We start from the raw sequence: 21,090 nt of genomic DNA on the forward strand, positions 1-21,090 counted from the left end.
TTGCACACTTGTCCTCAATATAAAGGCAAAGATAATTAAAGTAAAATAATACTCTGTAAACTCAAAGCATTGTTGAAAAAAAAAGTTAAAGAAGACCTAAATACCAGGACAGACACTCCACACACATTCCCCTATCAAAAGAAAGTGCTCTTGGAATGGCAGTGCTCCCCAGAGCGATCCGTATATTCAACGTGGTCTCGATCACAATCCCAGCGGGCTCCTCTGCAGAAACTGACTATCTGCTGCTACAATTCATATGGGAATTCGAGGATCTCAGTTACCTATACGTACTTGAAAAAGAAAAATTTGAGAGGACTTATAATTCTCAATTTCAAACCTTACAACTGTATCTCCAGGTGAGATTAGAGGCCATTGTGAAGTTATTACCGTGTTAATCCTTATTTACTAAATTCTCTACAATGAATATTACTGTTACAATAAGAAAAATAAAAAGTAAGTTATCCTTTAAAACATGCACACCAATTCATTCATTGGGAAAAATTATTCTATCAATTAAGAGATAAATATCTATTGAAAAAGGACAACTTAAAAACAAGAGTGCATTTGCATTTTTCATAAATTGAAAACTGAAAAGCACAAAGACGTCAAGTTTCTAGGGAGACCAATGCAACATATTAATAGTTATTTTCAGAAATTCTAATTTAACAATGAAAACTCTGGAAAGGGAAAATCGTGACTGAGAGCCAACTGCAAACACATGGAGAGCAAAGGCCTAGAAATCACAGTTCCTTTAACTCTGCTCCTAACACAATAGGAGAGGAAATTCCTCACTGAGGGGACAGTGGAATCCCATGCATAAGACAGGATACACAGTACAAACTGCACAAGAATTGGGGGTGATTTTTTTAGAAGAATTCTAAAGTTACAAAATTGCTGAAAAACTATTAAAACACTGACAGAAAGATTAAAACACACAGTCATATGTATTATATAGAAACATATGTAGTCTGCTCCCATGTTGCATTTAAATACAAATATATTTGTTCATTTATGGGCACTTATGACTTTATCCCTGGTAGAATATTTCAACTAAAACAAATAATCAATATAACACTCCTTTGTCAAATCTACTTGATAAGTTACTCTGCTATGTAAACATAATGTGTCTAAGATAGATTAAAATTAGTGAAAAAGAGCTTTGTATGGCTTCTTGAACTATTCTCAAAATTCAAAGCTTAATTTTAAAACAGATCTGAACAGTAATTCTATATTACCTTTTCCGTCGTGAAATGAACAACACAGTCTGTTGTCAAAATACTGTCCTTACAATGATTCACGAGCACCGTATCCTCACAAAACTGCTGGACAGCAAGGCACTATCCAGACACTGTGACCCAACAAATGAAACACAATGAAGACAGTGACCCTATTTTGGAGGGCTTATAGTCTGTGTCAACACCAGGGTTTTATTTGATTGGTTTGATTGGTTGGCAAAATAAAATCAATCAAGTACTTTCTTCTTTGAGCATTTTATAAGTCATGACTCTGCTGTTAGTGTCATGAGCAGGAAAGACTTAAGCATGACTTGATTAGATCAACTAGCAACAATCATCACTGGAGAGTGAGTAATAAAGAAGTTAACTGATAGCAATGCTTCTCCCTACATGAGACCTAAAATAAATCGACACTGATATCCGAAAAGAAAATGAGAATTTGAGGTCCCCAATAAGAAAAAAATCTAACAAGAAATCAAAAAAGTAAAGATTTTTTCATTAACGTTTCCTGGAAAGATTGGAGCATGGTGGTGTTGAGCTCAGATGCTAGGGAAAAACATGAGGGTCTGAATTCCCACAGCGCTGGGTAGCTTTGACACTAATATGTCAGTCAAATTCTCTGCATCTCAGTCTCCGATGCATAGACTGGGGACAACAACCGCACCCATCTCCTAGAACGGTCCTAAGAATTAAGTTATTTTATATATACAAGTTTTAATAAAATACATCAGATATTAAATATTACCCCAAAAGCACAAGGAAAAATGAAAACAGAGATAAATTGGAGTTCATTAAACTTTAAAACTTTGCTTCAAAAAACACCATCCAGAAAGTGAAAAAACAACACTCAGGAGAAAATTTTTTCAAATCATTTATCTGATAAGGAATTTGTGTATCAAAAAAAAATTCCACAGCTCAACAATAAAAAGGCAACTCAATTAAAAAATGAAAAAAGAATCTGAAAAGATATTTTTCAAGGAAAATATACAAATGGCCAATAAGCACAATGAAACGGTGTTCAATAACATTAGCTCTAAAGGAAATCAAGTCAAAACAACTAGGAGAAACCGCTTCACATTCACTACAATAGGTTAAAATCAAAAAAAGATTAACAAGCACTAATGAGGACACAGAGGAAGCGGAGCCCGCAGCCATTGCTGGTGAGGATGTAACACAGCGTGACCACTTTGGAAAACATCCTGGCACGTCCTCAGAGAGTTGAACATTTGGCTTCTGAATGATCCAGCAATTCTGCTTCCTGGGCACACAAGTAAGAGAACTGAAAACAAATGTTAACATAAAAACTCCGACAGGAATATTCACCATTACTTTTCGCCATTAATTTTCAGAGCCAAAAAACAGAAACAACCCAAATGTCTATCACATGATGAATGGGTAAACAAAGGGGCCCAGCCATACAGTGAAATATTATTCAGCAATAGCAAAGCATAGAGTACTGACCCAGGCGACAACGTGGACAAACATTGAAAACGTTACTCAGTGTGAAAGAAGTCAGTCAAAATAGACGGTTCCACTTACATGAAGTGACTCGATTTGCATGAAATGTTCAGCACAGGCAAATCCACAGAGACAGAAGAGTGGCTCCCTGGGGCTTGGGGAGGATGGGGAAGTTGATAATGTCTGCTTATGCGTACTGGGTTTCCTGTTGGGGGGAAGAAAATATTCTAAGATTGACTGGGATGCACATTTCTGGGCATAGAGTAAAATCCGCTGTACATTTTAATGGGTGATTTGTATTAAAACTGTTAAGAACAAAAGCACCTCGGATTAGTACCTTCCATAGTAAATGCAAATTGCTAACATTTATTACAGGAAGAAGAAACTGCCCTCAGCATGAAAGCAGGAGATCAGCAAATATTAGTTAACCGAAATTGGACAAGAGCATTTCACTTGAAACTGTTGCTGAGTGTACAAGAAATATTCAGACATGACAAGGAAAATCAGTTTGACATCACGAAGAAGCATTCTGCTTCAAATGCAAATCAAGGATTCGGCAAGCCCAGCTGCTACAAATGACCAGAGAAGAAACCTGGTTCTTAAAACAAGCACCAGAGCCAACAAGGAAATGGTGGTGAGGAAAGCAGGCGGCCTAAAATCTGGAACAGTGTGCTACAAATAATTTCTCCACTGAAAATTCAAAAATAAAATGAAAGTGATGTAATGCTGTGTTGAACTCACGTGAATGGGCTTCCTGCAGTGCTTGACAGTTCTGTAACCCCGAATGACTCAGGAGAATCAGCATGGCTCCTGGGAGTCCCCAAGTAACTGCCCATCAGCACGCTGACCACCATCACATCTGCCAGGGTTGAATTGCAGAGAAGAGAGCAACCTCTGAAAGGCACAGGGAATGTTGACAAGGGAATAAAAGGCTGCGGTCAATCCTGGGACAGAGGCCCTGTGAGCAGAGGCCAGAAGGCTGCAGGTGAACTGGAGTGGCCCTGGGGCAGGAAGGGACCACAGGGGAGCATATCTCAATTATCTCCTCTCTCTCCCTCGGGTAGGAGGGATAAAGCCTGCATCCTTCTCACCTGGAACTGTGGGTTCTGGCTGGCGGAAGTCTTACCGACACGGAATGAATTTCTCAAGACTGCGGAAAAAGGAAAGAAAGCGAGAGGGATTAGGGAGCCAAATCCACGAGTCTCTCAAATGCTCCCATATTTATTGTGTATAATCAAAGTAAAAAGTCAATAACAGTTGTGAGATAGTAGGCAGGAACTTGGGGAAAGAAGGGATGAGACAGAGATTGTAGACTCCACCATGAGTACTAAGGCTTAGTTTACCTTTAGGGAAGTCACGGGCTGAGGGGAACAAGATACATTTTTTAGACATGTTCATTACAAAGCAGACCACCAGACCAGCCTGGTCCCTGTTTTGGGGATAATAGACTATCTAACACCACGCAGGCCTGGCGTTTATAGCTGAGGGCCTGGGTCATTGCTGTGCAATAAGCAGTGTGCTATCTATAACCTCAAATATGCAAGCAAGGCATTGTCTCTGCTTTTTATGGCAAGGAGACAGGAGTGAGGATGCACAGGTGTTTGCTTTAAAGCAGTTAATAAGCACATTTTTTCTTCTTAAAGTTGACAGGCGGCTGGGATGTGTTACAACTTGTTAACTCAATCATGGGCTCCCACATGGAACCATTATGGAGGACATCCTAGGATGAAAAATCCTGGCTCTGGATCTTTTCCTGCCAGCTTCGGCCACTCCAGCAGGGTCTAGACACATCCCTGAATAACGATCCCACAGAACCACCTAAACTCTTAACTCCTGGTGCTTGAAACTTAATTTTAGCTCTACACAACTTAATGTAGAAAAGTTTCAGAAATAAAAGATATTATATTCTTTTTATATCTCATCATAAGACTGATTTTTCTGATTGCTCTAAGCTGCTTCTACATGGTAAAGCACCTAATTCTGCAGGTGAATTCAGTACTTTCCTTTGGGCATAACTAGACAGTCTGGGCTGTCTGACTTCTATTAGTCAAATACCAATACACTTAATTGATTTCTTTGTTCATCAATTTCAGCCTGGAGGTGAGGGTCTATCACTATTTTCCTCAGCCCACCCTCTACTCTTTTCTCATCAGCATCTCAGGCCTCCTGAAAACAAAACAAAGCATTTGTTTCCCTTCATCTACACTTTCCACAAAGGCAACAGGAATCATCATGCCTAGAGAATGAATTCAACACAAATGTTAAAACAAAAATCTATAAACCTGAAGCAACTCCATCTCCGACTCATGATACACAATGACATGAGAGTAAGTGTGTCAGGTACAAAGCATGCGTGAGCCTGACCACCTCATTTCTATTCTTCAAAGGAAGGAAGGTTTTCGTATTTTTTATTATCATTCTTTGTCATTGTTTCTGATTAAGCCAAAAAATTTTTTATGAAATAATTAAGCACTGCAATAACAGATTTTCGCTGTATCAATTACAGAAGGAATTCAGAGGGGATAGGAAAACCCACCTCTGTAAAAAATGCAAAATTCCTTCCCCTGTTAAGAACACGAATACAAAATGCAACAGAGAATTCAAATTCTTGTGGAGAGGACAAAAGCCACAGAATCAAAGCAAAGTCATTATTATGACTCAATCCAAAATTCACTGGACAAACATGCTCAATGCATTCAAATAATTTTTAAGGCACACTGCAAACCATTCACTTAATTATCTACAGGCTAGAGGAAGAATTTCCCTCTATAACAGACAACATAAATCAATAGGTTGCCCCACCAAACAAGGAACAAACATCAGGTTTTTTGCAGTTCTGATAAATCAGCAAGTTTTAAAGATCAAAATCCAGAAATTTTAAACATTCATTCACACCAGAATGAATCAAGCACTTAAAAAAATAAATAACCCAAAGAAACTAAACACATTGATCACGTACCTGGATCAATGAGAAATTCTTGTACAGCTGGAAAAAAAGAACAGTCTATAGACTTATACTTGAAAAATAAAACTACTTTTAAAGATAACTGCTTAAACACATTTCATCATTCATGTTGCCTTGAAAAATCTGAGGCACTTGTCTCTGATCAGAAAAGCAATTCTGAGTATTAGTATGTTACAATTCAGTGCCAGTTTGCTTTAGAAGAAAAAAGAAAAGCTACTGTTTCTCATCTTGCACAAAGTTTAAAGAACCTCCCTGCCTCTATCTCCGCCCATTTTCTAAGCTCATGCTCCCCAACCCTTCTGAAACAATTATGAGAACCTCTTATTCCCACCAATATGCCAAATCACAAAAGAGTATCAATTTATTTGTGTAAATATATACCTACAACTTGAACTGGAGGAGAAAGATTTCAGAAGGCTATATGGAACTTATTGCTACATTCCTGAAATCACACACATACACGTTCACAGAGACACAGACATTTACAAACTGAATTACTGGGCACTTCACAAGCTAAGGACTTACAACTTCTAGAAGATAACTTTGTAGTTAGTTTAAAATACAAAACGGTCAGCTTTTGAAAGCCTTGAACATTGCAAAATCATCCAAATATCAATGAGATCCAATTAGCCTTCTCTGTAGAATGTAATTCCCCATGATGGCAAAGCAGACCCTAAGAAGTAGTGGATCCAAGACTCGTGTTTTTCACTAGCTATGATCGTTTTAAAACACGTAAACAGATTTAGAAAGGTATGTCCCTATGACATTTATTCTTATTGAGATGGCATATGTATTCAATTGTCTATGCAGAAAATAGGACCCATGATGGTGTTTAAGAAATATTTTGTGTATTGAAATATTTATTTTTAAGTGCAGACAAGGAGGGTGGGTATTACTCCATTGTAGAGCACCTGTTGTGCACGCACATGTTCCTGGCTTCAATCCCCTGTACCTTCATGAAAATAAATAAATACAAGTGCTTACTTAAAAATAAGAATAAATTTATATAAAAAAATAAATGCAGACTAAAAACCACTGCAATCTAGGAGCCACAATTATAATAAAAAACATGTGTTTCTATCAAATATTGACTATACGCCAATCACAGAGACAACCACAAATCACACCTGACAACCATCACGTGTGATTCTCAGCAATCCTACTAAGTAGACACGGATGAGAAACCCGGCTCTGCGGATGAGGAGACGGAGCTCGGAGGAGCCGGGGACACTGACCGTCCTGCTCCCCGTGACACCGCGTCAGCCCAGGGCAAGCGCTGACAGAGCTGCACTGAGGGGACACCCAGCTGCATGGAACCATGGGGGATTGGGGAGTCCTAGAAAATACTCAAAAGTGTTCAATGAAAAACCAGCTCAAATATGTTACTCTGTGCACCATCCTCTAAACACAGAACATGTCTGGGACCTTTTTGATGCCTCCGTGTCCTTTCTGCCATCATCAGTTACGTGCCCTCTCAGCGCGACCAGTCATGAACTGGACCCCATACGAAGTGCACTCAGATGGAAGAGCTTTAAAAGCTGTTTTATGAAGTTTGTAAGACTCTGTCTATTCCTCACACAGGCGGTCATCCAGCACTACTCACCGGTGCGGATGTACCACCTGAAATCACACCTTTCTGCTTTTTAAAATCCCTTCATGTAATACAGACTTTTAAACAGCAAAGAAGCAGCTCAACCACAGACAGTGGACATCTTTTCACCAAACGGACTCAAACAGCCCATCGGACTACCTGGAAGCCCTTTTCTTCTATTAAACCCACTTCCAGGTACTTCATCTGATTGGTGGACTCGGCCTCTGAATGGCCTACTCAGAGAGATCCCATCCTCACATCCGGGGGTGGGAGAGGACCCTGCTGCTGGGAGAAATCAGTGAGGAAGTTGGACATCCTCCAGCCATTTCTGCACGGGTAGAAATGCCACATGCTCAGAAATTATACCGTCAGCACCCCTCGGCTCCCATGGACTGGTTTCACATTAAGCAAACTTATGACACACTGATGCAAGAAAACCAGAAATTCAATTTATTAATGTAACAGGAGATGTGAAACTACAAACCAGATTGAAATATCAGAGTTCAACCATGAGTACAGATTCTCCTCCACGGCCCAATCTCGGGCAGGCAGTCACATGGCAAGCGTGGACAGAAGCAGAGCAGGAAGGGTTTCTAGATTAACTCAATGGACTAAATTTCTGTTATAAGAACAGATCTACTGCCTGGAAAACAATTAATGCCAATCACGGGAGACACTCCATGGACAGTGGCTGAAACACGACTGTGAGTACCTGTATAACTCCACTTTCCCTGTCCTTTCTGGTCTAACTGATGCAGAGGTACAGAGATCCAGGGATGCAGATACCTGTAAACACCCAAAGCCCATCCCTGGGAGCCTGGAAACCAGATAGCCAGGATTTAAATCCCAGCTCTGCCACTTACTAGCTCTGTTACCTTGGCCAAATTACTTACCCTCTGTGTGCCTCAATTTCCACACTGTAAACCTGGGATAACAATCAAATCTTTCTTACTCACTTGTTGTGAAAATTGGAGGATTCATTTCTGTAAAACTCTCAGAAAAGAATGTAGCACATTTTTGGTGCCCAACAAATTTCAATTTAATAAGAAAGTGATTTACAAGTCTCCCATCTAATCATCTTCTGTGTTTCATGACTATTCTGAGTCCCAAAGGAAATCCTTATTTCCCCTCTTATAAACTCTTGAGGAGCACCCTTCTGTTTCAAGCCACCACCTGTTTAATCTGAGGGGGGATTCCCTCCTCCCCACTCCTCTGGTCCATGGGAGACTGCTTCTCCCTTCACACCCCTGACCACTGGCCCACGGCTAGCCCTCCTCACACTAACAGATTGAGGTGTGAGTCCGGGGAGACAAGCAGGGCATATGAAAGCTTTCCTTCCCCTCCAGTGTTGGCCACCCTTAGGAAGCAGCCGGGATGCTCAGTTCCATGGCAAGACAGTCCTGTGCATTATGGGTCAGAATCTCTCAAGGGAATGCTCGCTGTGGACCAGAGTTACCTGGGACTGCGTAAGTCTCTAATTCTGGGACATAGTGTCATGACACTCACTCTCCCACAGCCCTGAATTTCATGGAGAACGTGGCTTCATCAGTAATAAAGGAGACATTTATCGCCTGCCTGTTCTTCTTTGTCATCTCTCAGTTGGCTGCTGGACACAACATGTGTATAAGTATTGGGTCCCCTTAAGCCCCAACATATATGAAGTAACAAAAATTCTGTGGCTTAACATTGGTTCAGGGCGACTGTGTAACTGTCCTGACTCTGCTGATGCTAAATTATGTGTATAGGAACTATGGAACCTCCTCAAATATCTTTCATCATAAAACCAGCTTTTCTTATTTTCCTGTTTCTCAGTAATTGCCAAAGACTATCAAATGATGGCTTCACACCAAACAGCAGTTAAGATTATGAGCCCTCTTGTCATACACACTGTGCTAAACACTTTACATAATTTCTAATTCTCACAATTCTACAAAGCAGAAATGAGTGTCCCCATCTCACAGACGAGGGAAAAACTCAGAAAGAACTGACTCAGGATCACGTAGCTCAGTGGCAGCGCGTGCACGCAAACCCAAGTCAAAACACCACACCCCTTTGTATATGTACCAAATCTCCTACCACCCATTGACACACAGCGGTGGGGATAATACTTAGGGAACTCAGTACACTTTTCAGCTTTAAGGTGCTCCAGAGGCCGCTTCTAGCTCTTTTATAAAATCCCGGCTCACTGGTTTCTAACACTGCAAGAAAAGTCCGATGTTGCAACTGTTTGCACAGGAAGTCTGAAATGTTCACAGCGAGATGATAGAATAAAACTAAGACATAAGCAGAATAATAGTTCCAGGTAGTCAGACATAATGGACATTGTGCTACCCTGAAGCACTAAGCAAAGGAATCAAAAAAAAAAAAAAAAACGTTGTTTAAGACTTCCTTTACAAACAGGAAAGTTAAGACTGTAAGAAGGTGTAACAGCGCCACCTATGGCTTAAAAGGCCTTCCTGGTTGCCTGGAAAGGTGCAACACAAAAATTGCCTGTGGATCAGAAACAAGAATCAGATAACTAAAAGCTTATGTAGCACATACTGCTCTCCTAGTCCTCATGTCTTGCACTGTAGCAAAAACCAACAGACCTGTACTAGGCCTATATTCATAAAAGTCATGTCTGTATTTTTCCAACAGGAGGTAATCTAAGTATCTTGCAAAATACTTCTCAAAGAGCCAGGAAATCATAGAAGTGTATTGAAATACAAAAACATTTATTTACATATTAAAACAGCATGAGCTTTTTTCTATTAAAAAAGCTGACATGTCAAATCAATGTTTTGATATTTTAAAACCTATTAAGAGTGCAGAAAAATAAATCAAAATTTTCTTTAATCACAAAAGAGAGAAGCTTATTCCCTGAAAATGATCAATGTGGATTTTTCTAAACTTAATGCTTCTGGTCAGAGTCCTACGAATTTAAATGTCTGAGTGTATAGTTACACGGCAGCATGAACACTGAGTTGTAACAATACACATTCTGTGTAAATAATCTTCAAGGTCGTCTGCTTAAGTCAATTTAACTAGTCCCTGTCTCAATAGAATGATACAGATTTCATTAAAACTTCATACTGCACGCACACACACACACAAAACCCTGAATCCTTGTTACTTTAAGCCATATTCATATATATCCATATTGAATATGCATCAGAAACAAGCCACCCTCTTTAGTATTCACAGTTGATCCTTCTAAACTATCTGTCATTGTGACAGCACATTTTTACTAAGCAGCTCTTGGATGCTTTGTATACAAGGCGTCTACCTCTCACAGTCAGACATGGTAAACGGCATCACTCAAATTTCACAAATGAGGAAATATACTTAAGCCATGGAAACAACGTACATATTTATCATCAGGAAAGAAAAGAGTAAAGATTTTACTTTCAATATGCACTGACAAACTTTTCCTCCATACTAAGACTACATACATAAAACAAATTCAGTCATTGTAAATTATTCTGTCAATAAGCACCACTAGAGAAAAACAAGCAACATCATTAGCAATGATTGGACTTTCAAAGCCCACTCCTATTTTGCACTATAATCATTTTTAATGTTTTGTTTTTAGTGCTTACATAGCACTAATATAAAGAAAACATAAACTATTTAAGTCATTACCTGAGAATGCAACATTTGTGAAAATGTACAATTTTAATTTATGCCACTCTGTCTCACATTCTCACTGGTGTCTCTCCTTTGAAGGCCTCATCAGGCTGAGATCGCCAAAATCGGTCATTTATGGACTCACAGGGGTTCGGGAAACCACTCAACGGGAGGCTGATCAGAGGAGAAATTGAGAATGCATCCTGTGCAGCCTGGGTTCCAGCACCGAGCTAGGCACCGCCAGCTGCGTTTGATTTGGGACAAGCTGCCCACCTCTCAATCCCTCAGCTGCAAAAAGGAGACATTGATACCTACCGTCAAACACCTGCTTTGAAGTAAAACATGAGAAAAACAGTTTAGCCTTTGGTAGGTGTCCACTCACAGCAAGCTTGGTCATTATGATGATGAGGATTACTTTTAATAAGTTAAGCTAGACCAAAAATTAGAAATCACCATAAAGGAGAAACATTTTAACTCAATAAGCATTTCCTTTTGAATGGATTGATAAAAGTTCTAATGATTTTTTTAATAAACCAAATTTTGTCCATTAATTTTAGATTTACCGGTTTATGGACAAGTCTCCAAAAAAAGAATTAGAGGCCTCTAACCTCTGAATACTAAGAAAGTAAAGTTTAAAAAAATTATGGGGGAGAGTATACCTCAGTTGAGAGAGTATGTGCTCAGCACGCATGAGGCCCTCAGTTCAGTCCCCAGTAACTCCATTTAAAAACTTTTATTTAAAAAAAAGGAGAATTAAAGGAAAAAGATGGAGGACTACAGAATTTTTTTAGAGAATCCACTCAGATTTAAGATGGGGAAAAAATATCCATTTCTCACAGGAAATCTTGAGAACTATGTAAACCGGATCTGAGTTGTCTAGTCTTTAACATTATTCATGAATTCATATTACCAAGTCTTAAAACTACCTGATAACCCACAGTGGTGATAGTGATCATAAAACCTGCCAATGCGGATCGAACTCCGGCTAGGACTGCTCTGTTCTGACATCTCTGCCCCTGAGGCCTCACCAGGCTGAGAGCACTAAATTTTGTCATTCATGAGCATCTCGTGTAAGTCTTCCATTTGTGCTTCTCAGTCTCCTCTCACCAGCCCCTCTGAGGGAAGCACTGTTATCATCTTCCCCACACGCAGATAAGGTCACTGAGGTACAGAAACTAAACCTGCTCCAGGTCACATCGGCATTAAAGGACGTCTGTATTTCTGCTGTTTTGCGATTGACAAAGGAATCTGAGATATCAATACAAGATAGACTGTTAAATAATCAAGTCTGTCAGCTCTTCACCTCAAAGAGCAGATACTATAAATTCCTGATGTAGGATGAGGCTGCCGCCACAAAATGACTCAGCTAGAAATTAATATCCAAGATGAAGCAGGGGATACACATAAATATTCATGACTGTCAACTCCTCTCACGGGTCTTGGCCCTTCACTGCCTGAATGGGGGTGAAATCCCCACCCGTGTCTGGGAGGGTAGCGCGGCTCTTCCAAGTCTCACCCAGGCTTCACAGGCTGTTTCCCCCTACAGACTGTCCTAAATGATTAAAAAGCTCACAAGATTTTTACACCAGCCAAAACTGAAAGACATTTCTGCATATGGAGCACTTTCTCAGGCTTAAACCATTTTTGCCTACACTCAGCAAGGGGGAAAAAAGAAACATGACTCTGCAAAGTCTCTTAGCCTTACCACTCACAGGAGTTGAATGGTCTCAGCACAAGATGACCCTTCACATTACAGGATGAGAACAAAATAAAGCCGCCCCAACAACAAGCACTCCCAGAGACAGCGCTCAGCAGTCTTCTGCACACTCACGGTTGTGCAGCCCTCACCACCATCTATTTCCAGAACACTTCATCACCCCAATAGAACACCCCTGTCACTAGCAGTCACTCCACAACCCCCCTCCACCCAGCCCCTTGCAACCATCATCTGCTCTCTGCCACTGCATGAGCCAATTCTGGGCATTTCTAAGATCACTGAAATCAACAATATGTGGCCGTTTGTGCCTGGTTCCTTTCAGTTAACGTGCTGTTATCAAGGCTTTCCCATGTTGAAGTGGTATCAGCATGTCTCTTTTTTTTTGAAAATGTTAAACTTTATTAGAAGGTGGTAAATACTATCAAAAATAGTTAGAGTGGGGTATAAGGGGTGGGGTTTCAAAGGGAAAAGGCCGGGTTGAGCAGTCAGGGTGGACTACCCAGAGCAGATGGCTTTTTTCATATTCCCCTTTATTTATTTTTTCTTTTTTATTCACTCTTATGTCTGAATAATATTCCACTAAATGGAGATACTACATTTTGTTCTTTCATTCAGCAGCTATATATGGACGAGGTCCAGAAGAATGAGTGTAAGTGGTGGCTAGCAGGGATGGCATTTAAGCAAAGGGCAAGATGTGCTTTCAAAAAAAAAAGTGAACAATCAGAGGCACAAGGAAATTCAGCGCGTTTCTGAGAAAGTGCATGGTTGCTTCAGTAGGACTGCCATGCAGGGCTGTGGGGGATAGTGACAGGAGACACAGTGAGGGAGTCACCTGAGAATATTCCCCACTGTAAGCAGCTCAGCCAATTCTCCTCCCTCATCCTGTATTTTAGAGACATTTTTGCTAGCTTTTCTCTTATTTCAAGTAACAGTACTTTAGTTACACATCTGATCATCTGCATCAGACCACATTAGCTCCAAGCCACAGAAAATCATTCACTGACCGGAGCAGCTCCAAGACATAACATTGATGGACCAGGGAGTCCTGCAGCATCCCATCCTGCAGGCACAAACCACACATGTTCCCTGGTGATGTCCAGAAAGTAAAATGCATGGAAATATCTCACTGCTGCTGCACGACATCTGCCCACAAATTGCCCCCAAATCATGCTGGCACAGCACTACTCAACCCTCGCACTACCCCAAAAAAAAAAAAAAAAAGAGAGAGAGAGAAAAGAAAAGAGAAGAAAAGAAAAGAAAAGAAAATATAAGAAAAGAAAAGAATAAAGCTAAGAAAGCAAATTTAGGCTCTTCCATTGAAAACCAGCAACCATCACTGCCAGTATCTGAGCTGGAATGATCCTGACTTCAAAAACCACTGTGCAGTTACTATTCAAATGTGACAGACATATATGTATTTCACTTAGATGATATTACAATAGGATTTTTCTTTTCAAAATTTCCAGTTGCAACAATAGCACAAGAAAGTTTATGTTTCATTTTTTTAAAAAAATCAATTATTTTCCACTTTGTTAATTTTGAATCTATTATTATTTTATAAAGGGAGCTATGCTGCAGATTATAAACCAAATATCTGGCTTCTGCAAACAAGACCTATATGACTTCACTATTTCAGAGCAAGCTTTAATGATGCTTTCAAATTGGGGGCGCTCACTAACAGCTCTTTAAATACTGTCAAAGATGTGCTATTATGTAATGCAAAGGGTCTACCTACACATCAACTCAGAAACCAAAGAAACTACACGAAAGCCTTAGTTTATCATTTTAAAATATTCCTATTATTTTGAATATTAAATTTCTTAAAAGATAAGATATTTTTTGAGAAAGACATCAGTTGTATTAAAATTCCTCTCACCAAGAAAGCAATCTTTATCAAGAATTACTACCCCTATGAAAATCCAAAAGACAGGACGTTTCTAGTTAAGTTAACTTACAGATCTCAACACAAGCCTAAATCCTATCTGCTCTCACTTGAACGAGCCCAGCAAAGTCCTGGGCTACTCTGGAACTTAGCTCTTCTGTTCCATATGTTGGCAGAGCTAAGATCATCACACAAGGCAGGGAAGGAGAGAAGAGGTAAGTCCACCTGGCGGCCTCCATCTGTTTACTTCCAGCCACAAGGTGTCGCTAGAGCGACCCCGCTAACAAGCCCTCCACATAAGGAAACCCGGCATCCACTCTGCCCCTGCAGTCCCCAAGCAGCCCCGACGCCCCTCTCCCACTGGTGGCCTCCGAGCCTGTGAATGGTCTTCTAATGACCCTCCCAGTTGGTGACACTCTTCCCCTCTTCCCCGCTACACACACACACACACACACACACACACACACACACACAGCCAAGGCAGCCTTCCCAAAGCACAAATTTGATTACATCTCCCCCACTTCAAACCCATCAAGGCTCCCTGGTAGAGTTCTAGCCCCACCCCCGACCCTGCTTGTCCATCCTCACCTCAGTACCAGGTCCCCAGTGACCTCAGGGGCCCCGTGACCTGCTGCTACTTCCCACTAGCCTCCAGGCTCATTTTAACTGTTTGTCAAGGAAGTCTTCCTTCCCTCCAACCTCCGCACTTTGGATTAGGTGCCCTGCTGTGTTAATAAAACATTTTAATCTAAGTCAACTTCTGACACTGCTAAGCTCTCAAGAAGCAAGTACATTTTGCTTACTACTGTGGGTCCACCCCCTCTCCCCTAGACACTCAGAATTGCGTGTGTTGTGAATAAAAGAATGAAGGGGTGGGACTCAAAAGGACAGGCAGAGCTGCTCTCCTAAGGGTCACTTCCTGCTGACACCCTTCACTGCCTCTTCTGTGTCAGTTCTAGTAAAAACCAAGCTCCTCCAAAGCCCTCCACCCCTAGGCCCTCTCCAGTGTCCTTCAAAGCAGGGTCACCCACCACCCTGGACCACACAGGGCAGTCTCCCCGAGTCCCCACCCCACAAGCCTCCAGGCCTCTACCCGGGCTGCTCCTGCCACCTGAGTCACCCTCTTGATTCCTTCCCATGGCTGACTCTTACTGTGTCCCCAGAACTGAATGTAGAGCCAATTTCTTCCAGGAAGTCCTCCCTGATGATGTCCTTTAGCTCTTGGCTGGGCTCCATCTACAGCAGCACTGCTTGGCGACCAACTGGTATTTGTCCACCTGCTCCTATGAGACCATGACCTCTTGGAGGCCACGTGGGAAAAAGGAGTGAGGTGACAAGAGGGGTGGGAAGAGCAAACAGGAAAGTCGCAGCTCAAGTCCCAAATTCAAGGATTCTGTCTCAGATAAAAAGAATAAACTGTTTCATACGTGTGTCATTTGGCTATGATTTTTGTGGCTCATGGAAAACAAGAGCTTGGTGTTCAAGCCTGAAATCCAAGTTACATGCAAAGAAATGTATATATTCATATCCAAAGGAAACCAGAGCTGCTCAACAACACTTTGCAGTTAAAATCCAAAGGAACTTTGATAAAGGCAATCTCCCTCTCTCTCTTTATTTTTATTTATTTATTTTTTTTGGTATCATATAGTTTTAGAAGTATTTGTATAACTAAGTGATGGCTACAGCCTATGATTCTGCACTGGAGTGTTTGGGGCTAAGGAAGCCCAGATTACATGCACTGTGTAAATGCAATCACACCAACACAATGACAGGCGCCCTAGTGGCTGAGCTGAAGTTCCAAAGCAGAGAACCTTATGTTGGAAGACAGCTCTCAGTAGAAAGTAAGAAATGCAATGTTCTGTACTCAATTTCATTAGCTTTATGAGCCATTAACAGATAGTATGTCTTGTCTAATGAAACCCCAAAATATATTGTCATCTTCGATTTTCTCCATCTGACTGTTTTATGCTAAATTTGGATATCAAACCCTCACTCCATACGGAAAGCTCAGGCCTTAGCTGCAGCACAGTTACATCCTGTGGAAGAAAGCCGATCAAGGGAGAACAGGAGAGTTTCCCTTCAGAAGCTGCTAAGTGTGGTTTTGCACCTGTATGTCATTTACAACCACGCCATCGTCAAAGGAGTAAGACCTTACATCTGTGGGGCAAAAAGCACTGCGGTGGTTCCGAACCATGAAAGAACACTGAGCTTTGTGCAACAGTCCTGAGGCACTTAAAGCGTACTTTCTCTGAAAGGCTCCGAAACTGACTCACTTCACCATTTCAGGTACAACCGGAATTAGTAGAGAGAACATGCCCTTGAAGTCTGACAAGGCCCTGCTGGAATCCTGCTACAGCATTTACTAGCTGCTAAATGAACCAATTCCTTAAACCTCTGAGGAGGCTTCCCAATCTTCAAAACGGGGCTGCCACCGCCCACTTGGGAGGCATGGATGTGAATGCAACACGCAAGTAGGGCAGCCGACTGGTACGTGACACGGGACCTGGCTAGTTTCCCTCCGCTGCCCTTCTCCCCCTTTAAACTTGCACTGTTCCCCCTGGTAAGGGTGAAGCCCCAGGAACAGACTGCCCGATTCTTCTGTATATCCCCGGATACATACCTTACCCTTAGGAGGTCAGAAAAACAACTGCCTCCTCCCCAGTCACTATCAATATTCTTAAGAGTCTGGGTTTTTTTAACTCTATGTTTCAGGGAGACTATTCAAGAATTGTTCAACCACCGTTCTCCAGGTTGGCTCCTCTCCCAACGCCCATCCCTTCTTACCTCAAATCTTCTGTCTGATTGCCTTTTGTTCGTGGGAAAGAGAGTCCGCTAGGGTGCGGACTCCCTAGGCCTCCCTCCCTTCATCACAGGAGAGTGTGACTACATTCTCCCAACTCCCCACTCCGACTCCAGCTTCTGAGGAGTTTCCCCTTCTGGACCCTGCAGCCTCTGGATCGTCCCAAGACACGCACACGTGGCCAAAACCCTCTCTTCAGATTTCTTCCTGTGTGGCCCTGCCCACCCCCCAGAACCTTAAGGATAAATGCCATTGCTCTGAAAATCACAAACGCCGCTGACTGACACACCAAAGCTGCATGGTCCGGGCTTTCCTCCAAACCAGGCACAGCCCTGCCCCCCCTCAGACACAGTCTGCACCTCTTGAGATGAGCTGATCCACTTGCACGGCTGTGAACACCAGCTAAGAATGACGAATCCCAATGTGTATCTCTAGTCCGGCTCCTTCACCTGAGCCCCAGGCTCATAGACACGAGTGCCTCTTGGAAGTCCTAACTTGGATGACAAATGGCATCTTAAAAATGCCATATGTCAAAAAAAAAAGGCCTTATGTCCACCATTTACTCTAGACTTCGATTTCTGGCAGGTACCTCCCAGGCTCCCCATTTTAGTAAAAGCCCCAGCACCCACCTAGGTGTTTGAGGTCACATTCAATTTCCACTGTTCCCTCCACCTGGCCCTGCCCTGGAATCAGTCTTGTTATTTCTGTCGCTAAGCCAGTCTCAAGTCTGGTTCTGCAGGGAGCACGATGGAAACCCACAAGCTCACAGCAAGGTGCACTGAGTCACAGTCCTCCGAAGGGAGTTCCCTGGAGGGGGAGGCATCTCCTGCTGCCAGTCACCTCAGAAGGCACTGGATTCTCACAAAGAAGGACCAGAAGAAGGGATTCAAGGATCTCCCGTGATCTGAGGTTTGAAGGGCCCGAGGTCTGGGGGAGCTCCTAGTTAGCTGACACTCCTGTCAGTGAGCAGATGAGGATGGTAGGAACCCAGGCAAGTCTGTTCTCGCTCCGACCCCTTTTCTCTCGGGAGCCACGGGAAAGGCCAGTTTCCAGGGCACAGACCAGCCATCACAGATCCCAGCCTGCATTTGCCAACCCAGACAGCCTAGACTCCTACTTGCGACTCTTACTTCTGTTCTGTTCCCCCCCAGAATGTGATGGACTCTTTCAGAAAGTCTGGACTGTCTCAAGCGAGACCAAGTCAGTGAAGGATGAAGTGTCCACATTTGGACCAGAGCATGAAAGGAGAAACAAGGCCTCATGTCCAGCATGACGGTGGTGGCCAAGCCCTTTCCCTGGGTGAGATGAACCAGGGTCGGGGTGAGAATGCAAGGTCCCTTCACGGCTGACAGGGGTGTTGGAGACTCACTACCGCAAAATAACCACACGGCCGTCAGTGGTGGACATCAGCTGCAACAGACACAGAGGCAGCTATTTACTGCCAAAAAGGGGTAAAAGTAAAGGCCGCGGCAGGGAGGCCTGCACGGCTGCTGAGGCAAACCACAGACCCGGCTCTGAATGCCCACTGGCTGAAGCAGAGAGGAAGCTACGGTCCCCTTTAGCGGTCCCTGTGTCCACCAGATCCAAGTGAACCAGCTCCTTAGGACAAGGCAATGTTTTCCTGATACTTAGAAAAACCAGCCTCATAAAGGGAACAAAAGAGTGGCATGGTTTTAGACCCGCTCCTGCCCCTCTATGAATGCAAAGTAAAGTAAATGGCACTGGGAAGGTGAATGCAAAAAAAAAAAACAAAAAACAAAAAACCGGTGACTGCTTCCTCCAACAGCGTCCCCTGCAGCTGCTCACCCCCGAGCCGGCCACATCCTCACCAGTGACCGCCGGCCAGGAAGCGCCGTCACTCACGTCACACAGCGACAGCCAGGAACCGTGTGCCGAGCACGTTTGTGTAAAAGCCAGAATCAAGCAAGGTGCTGCAGAATTTGACTTTCCAAGTTTAAATACTCCATGAAAAGAATCCCTCAGCAGCCGCCTAAATCAATTCGCATCTCACTTCTTCAAAACAAATAAACAAAATTAGTAAGAGAGCATTTGTTACCAAATATAAGGACGAACTAACAGGTTCCTCAAAGCAAGGACTTTAACAGATATCAAACTCCAGTGGGTGATGTGCTAACATAGCAAAAATTCCAAAAAAGTAGAAAATAAGATGACTAGGGTAATATACGAATCATGGCAACTGTTAAGTTTTTGCTTTTTATAGCGATGGAGACGGCACAGAGGGCGATCTGGCTATTCCAATGCAGGGTGTGCACAGCCCACATTTTCAGACCCAACAACATGCTCACGGGGTGGTATAAGGGAAAAAGGAAAATAGAAAAAGGAATAGAGGAACAGCCAAAATTAGAAACACACGAGAACAAAAATGACTTTGACAGCATTTACAAGAAATTACGTCAGTGTGATGAGGACAGGGACGCAGGGACGGTGAGACCCACCCTCACCTCCTGATCCAGGGAAGGCAGGGGCCTGAGGGGAGCGATGCTGCCGGGGGACCCCAACGTGGTCAGCGCCCCAAACCAAAACTTCACCTAGATGCGTGTAGACAGCTTTTGAGCTACAAAATGTGGTCGCATTTCAAGCTGGACAACTTTACTCACTCCCACCAAGAGGAACAGGGGAGAATTAGGTTCTGCTCCTGAACCAAAGCATTGTTTAAAAAATTAATGACTGTGTAATAGTAAAAGCAACAATGGAGTAAAAGTCACTGGAGGAGAACGTGCTTGACCCGAGCTCACTGGCCACGTTATCTCACTGACGTTCAGATGCTGGCTGAGCCCTTATGGTACCAGAACAGACAGACCCACCAGGAGGGAGGTTTAATGCGCTGCTGTATTTTGATGCCGGCAGCCATGCCTGGTACACGAGGTTCTGGGTAAACAATGGTGACAGTGTCAACCACTATGGGCTAAGCACACATCCAGCTACTCCGCCAAATCCCAAGGGCAGACTTCAAAAGGCAAAAACAAGCTGGCATTCTCTGTTGGCTCTGCAGAATCAGAGCCAAGCAGTTGCTGAGCAAAAATGTCACCAGTGCCTCCTATGACAAAATAGGAGGCACTGGCGTGGGGCTGGGGCAGGGCTCCAGGCTTCCACTGATCACCCACCAGTCTGTCCAGGGGGTGAAGGAGGTCCCTGCTTTCATTGCACCGATGCACCTACCTTGAATGACGCCTTAGGACTCAACAGGAGGTGACAGGTGAGGTGAACGGAGCCAGCCTTGGTGTAGCACGGTTCTGGCAGCTATGCCCTCAGCAGTGCCCAGTTTCCTAAACCTGACACCTCACCTCCAAGGAGCAGAAGTGTAGTGTGGGCATGTAGATCACAGGGCCCTGTGAGGACAAGTACAGATCATGGCCACGACATGCCTCTCCCCTTCCTTAAGCCATAGAGGAATGTCCGGGGAGGAAGTGAAAATTATTCCAGAGCCCGCCAGGCACCACACGCAGGTGGGACACGGATCCCCTGTGTCTGTCATTCACAGGACTGGTGTGGATTTTCTTTTTATCAATTCTCTGGCATCTTCTCCTCCATCTTACCAACAACAAGAAAGTAGAATCTGACCTTAGAATCACAGAGAATCACAGAGCCCCTCCTGCACAGCGGGCCCGGCAGCACGTGCCATGTCCTCCGACCGTCACCTGTGGGACCGCCATGAGCGCTCTCCAGACTCAAGGCCCGAGGCCGTAGGCCGGGGGGACACAGCTCACCTCACTCTCCCCAGTAAAGGGGGACCACCTCTCGGCAAAGACGTCTCACCCTCTTCTGCCCGAGGGACAGCTTGAAAGATACACAGGGAAACATAGTAGAGGGTGAGG

General features: G+C 43.2%; 1 protein-coding gene across 1 annotated transcript in view; it reads right to left on the minus strand.

The window, feature by feature from the left end:
* Nucleotides 1-21,090, minus strand: part of LOC140691492 (uncharacterized) — a 1,216,370-nt gene that overhangs the window by 99,527 nt on the left and 1,095,753 nt on the right. The window lies entirely within an intron of this gene.

This window comes from Vicugna pacos, chromosome 35 (assembly GCF_048564905.1).
Source record: "Vicugna pacos chromosome 35, VicPac4, whole genome shotgun sequence".
Lineage (NCBI taxonomy): Eukaryota > Metazoa > Chordata > Mammalia > Artiodactyla > Camelidae > Vicugna > Vicugna pacos.